The sequence below is a fragment of the Bos indicus x Bos taurus genome, chromosome 5 (genome assembly GCF_003369695.1).
Source record: "Bos indicus x Bos taurus breed Angus x Brahman F1 hybrid chromosome 5, Bos_hybrid_MaternalHap_v2.0, whole genome shotgun sequence".
NCBI lineage: Eukaryota > Metazoa > Chordata > Mammalia > Artiodactyla > Bovidae > Bos > Bos indicus x Bos taurus.
This window is the reverse complement of record NC_040080.1, coordinates 72841901-72854855: the sequence shown is the minus strand read 5'-3', so window position 1 is coordinate 72854855 and position 12955 is coordinate 72841901. Positions and strand designations below refer to the sequence as shown.

Here is a 12955-nt window from a genome sequence, read left to right as displayed (position 1 = left end):
CAAGAGGCAGGTCAGGTAACTGGCATTCCCATCTCTTGAAGAATTTTCCACAGTTTATTGTGATCCACACAGTCAAAGGCTTTGGCATAGTCAATAAAGCAGAAATAGATGTTTTTCTGGAATTCTCTTGCTTTTTCTATGATCCAGCGGATGTTGGCAATTTGATCTCTGGTTCCTCTGCCTTTTCTAAAACCAGCTTGAACATCTGGAAGTTCATGGTTCACATATTGCTGAAGCCTGGCTTGGAGAATTTTGAGCATTACTTTACTAGCGTGTGAGATGAGTGCAACTGTGCAGTAGTTTGAGCATTCTTTGGCATTGACTTTCTTTGGGATTGGAGTGAAAACTGACCTTTTCCAGTCCTGTGGCCACTGCTGAGAGTTGGACTATAAAGAAAGCTGAGTGCTGAAGAATTGATGCTTTTGAACCATGGTGTTGGAGAATACTCTTGAGGGTCCCTTGGACTGCAAGGATATCCAACCAGTCCATCCTAAAGGAAATCAGTCCTGAATATTCACTGGAAGCACTGATGCTGAAGCTGAAACTCCAATACTTTGGCCACCTGATGCGAAGAGCTGACTCATTGGAAAAGACCCAGATGCTGGGAAAGATTGAAGGCAGGAGAAGAAGGGCATGACAGAGGATGAGATGGTTGGATGGCATTACCAACTCAATGGACATAAGTTTGAGTAGACTCTGGGAGTTGGTGACAGACAGGGAAGCCTGGTGTGCTGCAGTCCATGGGGTCTCAAACAGTGGGACACGACTGAGCGACTGAGCTGAACTGAATGAGTTGCTTTTTAGATGCACTTAAGGATGGGGGTTGATTGCCAGTGGAGCCAGCCCTGTGATTAGAAGTTTGGAGGTTTCAGTCCCACCACCGACCTCCAGGGAGGGTTTGCAGGTGAAATCAATCACCAATGGCCAGTGGCTTAAACAGTCATTCCTGTGTAGTGAAGCTTCTGTAAAGCCCCAAAAGGATGGGTCTCCAGGAGCTTCCAGGTTGGTAACCACATGGGATGTGGGGACGGGGTTGGGGAGGGTTGCGATCAGAGCCTGAAGGGAACATAGAGGTTTCGCAACCTTTCCACAAAACCTTCCCCAAAGTATCTCTTCCATCTGGCGTTCCTGAATTATACCATTTTATAATAAACTGGTGATCTGGTAAGTTTTGTGAGCCACTCTGGTAAATTATTCAAACCCAAGGAGGAGGCTGCTGGAACCTCTGAGATACAGCCGGTTGGGCAAAGGTATGAGGGACGACCTGGGTCTGAAGACCATTGTCTGAAATGGTGGGGTAGGGGTCGGGTAATGTTGTAGGATGGAACCCTTAACCTGTGGGATCTGACGTGGCCTCCATGTGGATAATTTCAGAATTAAGTTGAACTGGAGGACACCCATCTAATGTTGCAGAGTTGTTTGGTGGTGTGGGGAACCCCCTACCCTCAACATACACAACGACATTTTGCCCACATGGGTCTGTAGGTTATGGAGGTTGGTGAGCTGCTGGTGGAACTGGGAACTTGAGTTGAGAGCTGGAGGGGAGCCAAGCCAGAGTGCACCTAGGAGCCAGAGAGCAGGGGCGAGTGTGGGGAGGGCCAGCAGACCATCCTGAGTTGACAGGCTGGAACGGTCTTTGGTCAAGCTTGGCTGACTTGGTGCTGGCTGGGCAAGTGGGAAGGCCCAGGCGCAGAGCTGATGGTAACCAGCTGGAAAATCCATACTTTATTATTTTCTTCCAGCCCCACTGGTAGTATAGGATTGTCCTCAAAGTCGATTCATGCCTTGAATTGTCAAGTTTAAAGGAACAGGGTTACCCCAGTGGTGTCTGGAAGAATAAACTCAAGTACCCGGTGGTTTGTGGGCAAACTGGAACCGTCTCTGATAAGCAGGTATTGGTTTGGTCCTTAAGGGCCATCAAGCAAAGGGCTGACCACAGGGAGGCTGGCTGCCAGGGCATAGGGACTGCTTCTGGGGTGGCTATCACTCACCATGACATGGTCAAGACACTAGACACACTTGCCCTTAAAATCCAAGTGCAGAGACCTGGCTCTGCTGCTAAGGCTTTTCATGGGACTCAAAACGGAAAACACAAGCACTACGTTTCTTTGCCTCAAGGACATTATTCAGACCTGTGGATGAACTTGCTTAGAAATACCAATGAAAGCTCAACTTGAATTATGGTGAAGTCCTGCACCTCCTGTTAAGGCTTCTGTTCTCAGGAGGGATAGAGGCAGTTGCAGCATGTGTTAACAAGTGGTTACAATTGCAGTGAGTTTTGTAGAACTGTATCCTTACCCAGAGTGTTGTTTCAAGAGGCTAGTTGGCCCTTTTGGAACAGAAAAATCTAGCTTTGTGTTCATAATCCAGATTCCCCCAAGGTAGCCTGGCACAGAATAGAGACCTTACAAGAAAAATCTTGATTTTCTTGGGTGAGGGTGGAGCACGAAGAGCTGGAGCGGAAAGAGCTGGAGCAGCTGGGAGCAGTTTGCACAGATGCTGGGGGAAAACACAGAAGAGCTCTGATGAAAAGAAATACAGCAGATGTGATAAACTATTCATCTTTAGTTTGTTGGGCCGTTGGAAATGGATAAAAACTGCCTGACCAGCTAGGAGAGTAAGGAAAAAAAAAAAAATCATGATTCAGTGGAAGGAACACAGCAGATGAGGTCAGATACTCTAATACTGAAATCCTCAGGCTTACTGTATTCCACCTGGACAAGTCCATTCGTCAAGTTCAAAGGTCAGTGTCCTCGTTAGTGGGAAAGGCATGCTTCTGCCACACAGAGTTGCTGGGAGATCAAAGCAATCATATACCGGAAAGTGCCTGGTTAAGGGGTTTATCTGTGGGGGGCGGGAAATGCAACTCAAACCTTGGAATTCTTAGAATTATTTTTGGACAGGAAATACATCAGAGGTAAGCACTACCCGTCTGCAGCTAAGCAGGAGAGCAGCAGCCACATGGCACAATTTATTGCAGCTGATTTTGAGACCAGCCAGCAGTGTGTCCTATTTGTGTGAAATTATTGATTCCTGGAGTCTTACCTCTGTATCATTTTAAAGCTTCATTTTGTTGTTTTGCTACTTCTAAGAGAATCATAGAATTGGCTATTAAAATTCAGTCTCCTCTAACCTTAGGAAATCTTTCTAGAGAAACAGATTACTTTCAGATTTAAACCATATATTAGTCTCTCATCCTGAGGAGTTTGCCATAGAGATACATCAAGTCTAAGGTTCCGGAGAGCCAAGCCTCTTAGCCAGCAACTGTGGCTTTACAGTTAATGAGCTAATCTGCTAACCTGGCACTAGTCGGCATCCATTTCTACCGTTGTGGTTAGTGTATCCCCACTGCCTGGTGTTGGCAGTGTTTCATGACACTTACCCTTTTACCCCTTCTGGGTTCAATAACTGTGGGGTAAACACCCAAGACTCACAGGCCAGGTGAGCAATGAAGAACTTTACTATTATTCTAGGTCTGCAACAAATGTTCCCCCTTGCAGGGATTCCAGTTCACTGTGTTGAGAAACATGTCTCAGAGCTAAGACAGAAGTGGGCTTCCTAATGTCCACTGCAAACATAGGCTTTATGACTCATATTCAGATATGACTGAAGAGTGTGGCGAGGCTTGCAGAGAAAACGCCAGCCCACGTAGCAACCAGCCAGAGGGTCCACAGGACTGCTGTCCAAGCCTATGCTTAATTACTAATGCAACAGAGATAACTAAGATGTGCCACCATCCCCCGTAGGTGTGCTGCTTGTCTGGGGAGAGAACATGACTGGGAACAAAAGTGGAAAGGGAGAAGAAGGGTGAGAAATCCCACAGACAGAGCCAAAGAGGGGTGCAAAAGCTGGGACCTGGGGTAGAGACATTTCATACACTAGTAAACAGAGTCCCAAGAGTAACAGACTGTCACCAAGCATGTTAGCTGTTTGTCACCTCCGCCCCCTCCTCCTTTGCACCCATCTCCCCCGATTCCTCCCCTTCCTACCTTCAATGAAAGAACATGAGGACGAAAGGGCCTAGAAATAAACCTGAGTGTTTCCTCCAGTCGAGGCAGGAAGTATCCATGGTGAGTCCATGAGGTGCCTGTGTGCTCAGTGGCTTCAGTTGTGTCGGACTCTGGGCGATCCCATGGACTGTAGCCTACCAGGCTCTTCTGTCCATGGGATTCTCCAGGAAGGAATACTGGAGTGGGTTGCCATGCCCTCCTCCAGGGGATCTTCCCTACAAAGGGATTGAACCCCCATCTCCTGCATTGTAGGTGGATTGTCTATTGCTGAGCCACCAGGAAGCTCGAGTCTATGATCAGTTCAGTTCAGTTGCGGTCGTGGCCGACTCTTTGTGACCCCATAGACTGCAGCACGCCAGGCTTCCCTGTCCATCACCAACTCCTGGAGCTTGCTCAAACTCCATTGTTTGAGTTTGCTCAAACTCAATGGACCTCATGTCCACTGAGTCAGTGATGCCATCCAACCATCTCATCCTCTGTCGTCCCCTTCTCCTCATGGTCTCAATCTTTCCCAGCATCAGGGTCTTTTCCAGTGAGTCAGTTCTTCACAAAACGTGGCCAAAGTAGTGGAGTTTCAGCTTCAGCATCAGTCCTTCCAATGAATATTCAGGACTTATTTCTTTTAGGATTGACTGGTTTGACCTCCTTGCAGTCCAAGGGACTCTCAAGAGTCTTCTCCAACACCACAGTTCAAAAGCATCAATTCTTTGACACTCAGCTTTCTTTATGGTCCAACTCTCACATCCATACATGATTACTCAGAAAAAAACCATAGATTGGACTATACAAACCTTTGTCAACAAAATAATGTCTCTGCTTTTAAATATCTGTCTAGGTTTGTCATAGCTTTTCTTCCAAGGAGCGTCTTTAAATTTCATGGCTGCAGTCACCATCTGCAGTGATTTTGGAGCCCCCCAAAATAAAGTCTGTCACTGTTTCCATTGTTTCTCCATCTATTTGTCATGAAGTGATGGGATTGGATGCCATGATCTTCATTTTTTGAATGTTGAGTTTTAAGCCAGCTTTTTCATTCTCTTTCACCTTCATCGAGCGACTCTTTAGTTCTTCTTTGCTTTCTGCCATAAGGGTGGTGTCATCTGCATATCTGAGGTTGTTGATATTTCTCGTGGCAATCGATACCAGCTTGTGCTTCAGCCAGCCAGCGTTTTGCATGATGTACTCTGCATATAAGTTAAATAAGCAGGGTGACAATATACAGCCTTGACGTACTCTTTCTCAATTTGGAACCAGCCTGTTGTTCCATGCCTGGTGTTCTAACTGTTGCTTCTATTAGTCTGTGATATCTTGTGCCAAAAAGCAGAGAAGTTATCAGAGCAAGTGGGTCATATAATGATATCAACACGACATCAACATGAAGGACTCCACTTGGCCAAAAATGAGGAAACTTGAGCTTGCAAAAGAATGTTGCTGTTGATTGTAACACATTATATATAAAAGGACCCATAGATTCATATCGGAGAAGGCAATGGCACCCCACTCCAGTACTCTTGCCTGGAAAATCCCATGGACGGAGGAGCCTGGTAGGCTGCAGTCCATGGGGTTGCTAATAGTCGGACACGACTGAGCGACTTCATTTTCACTTTTCACTTTCATGCATTGTAGAAGGAAATGGCAACCCACTCCAGTGTTCTTGCCTGGAGAATCCCAGGGACAGGGGAGCCTGGTAGGCTACCATCTATGGGGTCACACAGAGTCAGACACGACTGAAGTGACTTAGCATAGCATAGCATAGCATAGATTCATACTGATAATGTACTTTTAAAAGGTCATTCCCCTCCCCACTGGAAAAAACCTCCTTGGGACACCACTGGAAATATTTAGTCCACTAATTCCCTATTTTAAAAATGAAAGGAAAGAACTGGCATTCATTTTGCCTTTCTTGTACAAACTGTATGATCTACTCCACAAACTTGGTAGAAAAAGTAGCATCCAGTTTGCTTTTTAATCTACTCACACAAGTCCCACAGCCTTATTAGCAAGAAGTCCTGCATCTCAAGTTGGAGAACCCTACATTCCACCCTGGAGCTTCCCAGATGGTGCTCATAGTAAAGAACCCGCCTACCAATGCAGAAGACATAAGAGACGCAGGTTCAATCCCTGAATGGGGAAGATCCACTGGAGGAGGGATGGCAACCCACTCCAGTATTCTTGCCTGGAGAATCCCGTGGTCAGAGGAGCCTGGTGGGCTACAGTCCATGAGGGTGCAAAGAGTCAGACACGACTGAAGCGATTTAGCACACACATCCCACCCTACTCCCTGTACAAGACTGGGGCTTCCTCATCTCAAAGGGACGGCAGACAGACCTGGCTCCAATGTCATAGGTGCTCTCCCTCTCATGACCACATGATGTCACTGTGGAGCTTTGTCCTGCCCAGTCCCAGCCACCCTGCAGCTTTGTGCCTTGCTCATTTCCAGCATGGCCCTGGAGCCATGGAGGCAGGGCGCGGCCTGACCCTCAGAATTAAATCCCTCTCCATTCACACACACAGCACATCATGGCCAGTTCTGACTAGTTTCCAAACTCAACCACATGGTGTGTCAGAACCAGTCACTTCATCTATTCAACAAAATACTAGCTCTACAATGTAGCAGGAGTTTGGGATTTAAGGAGTTTGGGATATATCAGTAAACAAAACAAGGATCCTTGCCCCCCTCAAGGAACTTGCAGGGTGAACATCTCCCACATCTCCCCTCAGGCCTTTATCTGAGCCCAGGTTACCAACAAAAACATATCCTCCCCTCCTGATGACTTTGGCTTTGGGTGAGGGGATGTTCTCTCATTCATGGATCATTCTCTCCCCATGGATCATCTGACCCACTCCTGTATTCTTGCCTGGGTAATGGCACAGACAGAGGAGCCTCATGGACTACAGTCCTTGGGGGTCGCAAGAGTCAGGACACGACTTGGCAACTGAGCACGCGTGCATCATTAAGGTACATGTCAAATGTGGGGACTGGACTTTGCTAATACACGCACCTCTTTATAGTCAGGTAGGATTTTCTCATTGTATAAGTGAGTGCCACAAAAGTGATCCTTCCGCTAATATCAGGTCTTAAAACTTCACATACACTACTTCAGTTAAAATTGTGTTTCTTACCCATCTAGCACATCGTAAAGTCCAGGTGAACCTACAGTGTGCTGGGTACTATTTGAAGGGCTGAGGATATAGCAGTGAAAAAAAGATATAGCAATTAAGCACACCCATCATGAGTTTACCATCCAGTGATGATATCTGACTTGACCCTAACAATCCTGCAAGATGGGTAAGAAACACAATTTTAAATGAAGTGGTATTAGTCCCCTCATTTCCTTTTCAGAACATGTACTAGCCCCTCTGGTGTGTGAAGTACCACGGAGAGCAAATTTCAGTGTGCTTAGAACTTGGCAGACAGCAGTTCAGAGTGGGGTTCAAGACTTTGCATTTTCACACCATTCTGAGAGATGGCGATGCATCTGTTCAGGACCAACCACCCTTTAACTGGCAAGACAGGGCTTTTTTCTTTCTCATAAAGCAAAGATGTAACAAAATTCTGGCCCCTTTCCTTCTAGTGTATTGTGGGAAATACGCAGGTGGGGTGAGATGTTGGTATACCCTATTTCATAGGACCTAAGATACCCCTGCCTATAAAACATGGCCTGATTTCAGAGAACTGAAAACATGAAGAAAAAAAAAAAAGTACATCTTAGAATCTATGAAATAAGGCACTTGAGTGGCATTAGAATATAACAGTTGAGTGGCTGGAGTCAGACAGACGTGCCCCCACTATTCAGTACCTCTGTGACTGTGGGCGAGCTTGAATTTCCTCACCTCCAATATGGCAGAAACCACCGAGACTGCCTGGTGATTAGACTTGACCCAGCCAGCATGATATTTTAGTTCTCTGCCCAGTGACATAAAAATCCACAAATGACCACTTTGCATTTCCTTCAACATTCCATACCTCTCTGAAGTGAAATAACTGGGTATAGAAGAATAATACTCTCCTGCTTGGAGAGTACTAATCTTCACATTTTGCCCTATATAGTTCTAAATTGTTTTACTCCTTTGCAAGAATGTATTTCGGGTATGATGTGTGTTAAAAGAAATATACATTTTAAAATATGCTCAGTCGCTCAGGCGTGCCAAATTCTTTGCATTCCCATAGACTGTAGCCCACCTGACTGTTCTGTTCATGAAATTTTTCAGATGAGAATCCTGCGGTGGGTTGCCATTTCCTCTTTCAGGGCATTTTAAAATAATCAAGAGTTAAAAAGCAAACCCCAGTCATTGCTTGATATGTGCATTGGTTGTTGCAGAGGGTGTGCAGCAAACCTTACTAAAAAAAGCCGTCACATTGTTAAATGAGTGTGTCTTGCTGAGCACATTGGCTGGTGTCCAGCACAGTGGGTCTCAGTGGACATGACACATGAATGTGTTTCCCTCTGGAAGGCAACCTCTTCTCTCTCTGCCCCCCTCTCACTGCTGTTTCTCAGCACTTGGAACTGTGCTCAGAACATGGAAAGACTCAGTACACATTTGATGAACTTGTGACCCTCAGACTATCTCTTGTGGGTGGTCAGAAGGAGGCCTGGGGGGTGGGGAAAACTTTAGCTGGTGGCACTGGCCTTAATGCAGGGGGAACAGGCTGAGGCCCAGAGCTGAGAAGGGTGAACGGCTGGAATTGCGAAACCAGACCCAAGGAAGGGAGTGAGGGAGCTACTCAAGCCGGGCCCCAGGGGAGGGTGTTCCTTAAAGGAGTACTTCTAGGTCTTCTAAGACTTCTTAAAGCTCAACATTCAGAAAACGAAGCTCACGGCATCCGGTCCCATCACTTCATGGGAAATAGATGGGGAAACAGTGGAAACAGTGTCAGACTATTTTTTTGGGCTCCAAAATCACTGCAGATGGTGACTGCAGTCATGAAATTAAAAGACACTTACTCCTTGGAAGCAAAGTTATGACCAACTTAGATAGCATATTCAAAAGCAGAGACAGTACTTTGCCAACAAAGGTTCGTCTAGTCAAGGCTATGGTTTTTCCTGTGGTCATGTATGGATGTGAGAGTTGGACTGTGAAGAAGGCTGAGCGCCGAAGAATTGATGCTTTTGAATGTGGTGTTGGAGAAGGCTCTTGAGAGTCCCTTGGACTGCAAGGAGATCCAACCAGTCCATTCTGAAGGAGATCAGCCCTGGGTGTTCTTTGGAAGGACTGATGCTGAAGCTGAAACTCCAGTACTTTGGCCACCTCATGCAAAGAGTTGACTCATTGGAAAAGACTCTGATGCTAGGAGGGATTGGGGGCAAGAGGAGAAGGGGACAACAGAGGATGAGATGGCTGGATGGCATCACTCATCATTCACTGAGTCTCAGTGAACTCCGGGAGTTGGTGATGGACAGGGAGGCCTGGCGTGCTGTGATTCATGGGGTCGCAAAGAGTCGGACACGACTGAGCAACTGATCTGATCTGATCTGATATTGTACTGGTGTTTTTCTGATTTACTTCACTCTGTATAATAGGCTCCAGTTTCATCCACCTCATTAGAACTGATTCAAATGTATTCTTTTTAATGGCTGAGTAATACTCCATTGTGTATATGTACCACAGCTTTCTTATCCATTCATCTGCTGATGGACATCTAGGTTGCTTCCCTGTCCTGGCTATTGTAAACAGTGCTGCGATGAACATTGGGGTACACGTGTCTCTTTCAATTCTGGTTTCCTCGGTGTGTATGCCCAGCAGTGGGATTGCTGGGTCATATGGCAGTTCTAGTTTTCAGTTTTTTAAGGAATCTCCACACTGTTCTCCATAGTGGCTGTACTAGTTTGCATTCCCACCAACAGTGTAAGAGGGTTCCTTTTTCTCTGCACCCTCTCTAGCATATATGGTTTGTAGACTTTTGGATGGCAGCCATTCTGACTGGCATGAGATAGTACCTCATTGTGGTTTTGATTTGCATTTCTCTGATAATGAGTGATGTTGAGCATCTTTTCATGTGTTTGCTAGCCATCTGTATGTCTTCTTTGGAGAAATGTCTGTTTAGTTCTTTGACCCATTTTTTGATTGGGTCATTTATTTTTCTGGAATTGAGCTGCATGAGCTGCTTGTATATTTTTGAGATTAATTCTTTGTCAGTTGCTTCATTTGCTATTGTTTTCTCCCATTCTGAAGGCTGTCTTTTCACCTTGCTTATAGTTTCCTTCATTGTGCAAAAGCTTTTAAGTTTAATTAAGTCCCATTTATTTTTGCTTTTATTTCCATTACTCTGGGAGGTGGGTCATAGAGGATCCTGCTGTGATTTATGTTAGAGAGTGTTTTGCCTATGTTTTCCTCCCAAGCTTGTTTTAACTATTTTTGGTCTTTTGTGTTTCCATACAAATTAAAAATTTTTTCTACTAGTTCTGTGAAAAATGCCATTGGTAATTTGATAAGAATCGTATTAAATTGGTAGATTGCCTTGGGTACTGTGGTCATTTTCACAATATTGATTCCTCCAAGCCAAGAACATGGTATATCTTTTCATCTATTTGTGTCCTCCTCAGTTTCTTTGATCAGTGTCTTGTAGTTTTCAGAGTACAGGTTTTTTGCCTCCATGGGTAAGTTTATTCTTAGGTATTTTATTCCTTTTTGATGTGATGGTAAATGGGATTGTTTCCTTAATATCTCTTTCTGATAGTTCATTGTTAGTATACAAAAATAAAACAGATTTCCGAATGTTAATTTTGAATCCTGCAATTTTATCAAAGTCATTGATGAGCTCTTGTACTTTTCTAATGTCATTTTTAGGATTTTTCTATGTATATCACATGCAAACAGTGAGTTTTACTTTTTCCTTTCCAATTGGGATTCCCTTTGTTTTTCTTCTCTGATTGCTAGGACTTCCAAAACTATGTTGAATAAAAGTGGCAAGAGTAGGCATCCTTGTTTTGTTCCCGTTCTCAGAGGGAATGCTGTTAGCTTTTCACCATTGAATATGATGTTAGCCGTGGGTTTGTCATATATTGCTTTTATTATGTTGAGGTAGGGTCCATCTATGCCCATTTTCTGAAGACTTTTAAAATATAAATGGATGTTGAATTTTATTTCTTTTTAAAGTTTTGTTAAGTTTTTTTCTTTGAATGTTGAATTTTTATCAATTTTTATAAAAATTTTTATCAAAAGTGTTTCTGTGCCTGCTGAGATGATCATATGCTTTTTATCCTTTGTTAATGTAATGTCACACTGATTGATTTGTGGATACTGAAAAATCCTTCCATCCCTGGGATAAATCCCACTTGATCATGGTGTATGATCCTTTTAGTGTATTGAGTTTGCCAATATTTTGTTGATAATTTTCTGCATCTATGTTCACCAGTGATATCTGCCTGTATTTTTCTTTTTTTGTGATATCTTTGTCTGGTTTTGGTATCAGGGTGATGGTGGCCTCACAGAATGTGTTTGGAATTGTTTCTTCCTCTGTAATTTTTTGGAATAGTTTCAGAAGAATAGGTGTTAACTATTCTTCAAATGTCTGTTATTAATTCCTTCTAGTGTATTTTTCATTCTAGTTATTGTATACTTCATCTGCTGGGTTGTTCTTTGTATTTTCTAGTTGTTTATTGAAAACTTCTAACTTCTCACTCTGTGCATCTATTCTGCTCCCAAGTTCTTTGATCATCTTTAAGATCATTACTCTGAACTGTTTCTCAGATAGATCATCTTTCTCCACTTATTTAGTTCTTCTCCTGGAATTTTATTCCTTGATCTAAAACACAATCTTCTGCCACCTCATTTTGCCTCAGTTGCTGTTTGTATTTTTATGTCTATTGCAGATTAGTTATATTTCTCAACCTTGGACAAGTGGCCCTGTGTAGGAGACGTCCTATGCGTCCCAGCCGTGTACTCCCCTTTCATCACTGAAGCTAAATGCTCTAGGGGTTCCCCCTAAGAGGGCTCCAAGGGTCCTTCTTTGTGGTGGGCTGATCATGCAGGCAGTCTAGTAGGCTTGGTTGGTTGACATGCCCTGCCCTATGCAGATGCTGTTTGTACTGTTTAGTTGGGCCAGGTTACCAGTTGGTTGATTGTGCAACCCTGGGAGGCCTTGGAGGTGGTGCTGGCTCACTGGTGGGCAGATACAGGGTCCCAAAGACTCGGGCTGTTGCCCACCCACTGACAGGTGAAGTCAGATCCTGGGGTTAGTGCTGGACTACTAGTAGGCAGAGCTGGTTCCTAGAGTCTGGCTGGAGGGCCCAGGGGCCTCAGAGCTCATTTCAGATCAGTGATTTAGGGGGTCAGAAGGAGGGTGGGGAGTTTCCCAATACAGCTATGAAGTTCGTGGTATCCAGAAGGCTGCATTGGCCTGCTAGTGGGCAGGGCCAGGGCTCAGCTGGCACCGGGGTAGGGTCCAGCTTGCGTTGTGGGATCATAGTTTTCGGGCTTCTGGTGTCTGTCCCCTGGTGGGTGAGGCTCATCTGGAGGCCTGTGCAGGCTTCCTGAAGAGAAAGCCTAAGCCTGTCCACTGGTGAGTGGACCTGGGTCTTGGCTCTCCAGTGGCAAGGCCCCTGTCTTGGGGTGAGTCCAGAGGTGGCTTTGGGCCTTAAGAAGTTAGGCAGCCTGCCTGCTAATGGGCAGGGCTGTGTCCCTGCCCAGGTCATTGTTCGCCCTGAAGCATCCCAGTCTGGGGGCTTCCCAGGTGGCACTAGTGGTAAAGAATCCACCTGCCAACACAAGACACAGGAGACATGGGTTTGATCCCTGGATCGGGAAGATCTGGAGGAGGAAATGGCAACCCACTTCAGTGTTCTTGCCTGGAAAATCCCATGGAGAGAGGAACCTGGAGGCTACAGTCCATCCAGTTGCAAAGAATTGGACATGACTGAGTGGCCAAGCATGCACTTGCCCCAGCCCTGGAGCCTATAGTCTGTGGGTGAGGCCAGGTCTTGGTGCTAATGATTCAGTACGGCAGC

The 12955-nt window shown here is 45.1% G+C and overlaps 1 protein-coding gene across 14 annotated transcripts in view; it reads left to right on the top strand.

Annotated features, from left to right (window-relative positions):
- The window catches only part of GRIP1 (glutamate receptor interacting protein 1), a 755940-nt gene that overhangs the window by 737685 nt on the left and 5300 nt on the right, over window positions 1–12955 (top strand). The window lies entirely within an intron of this gene.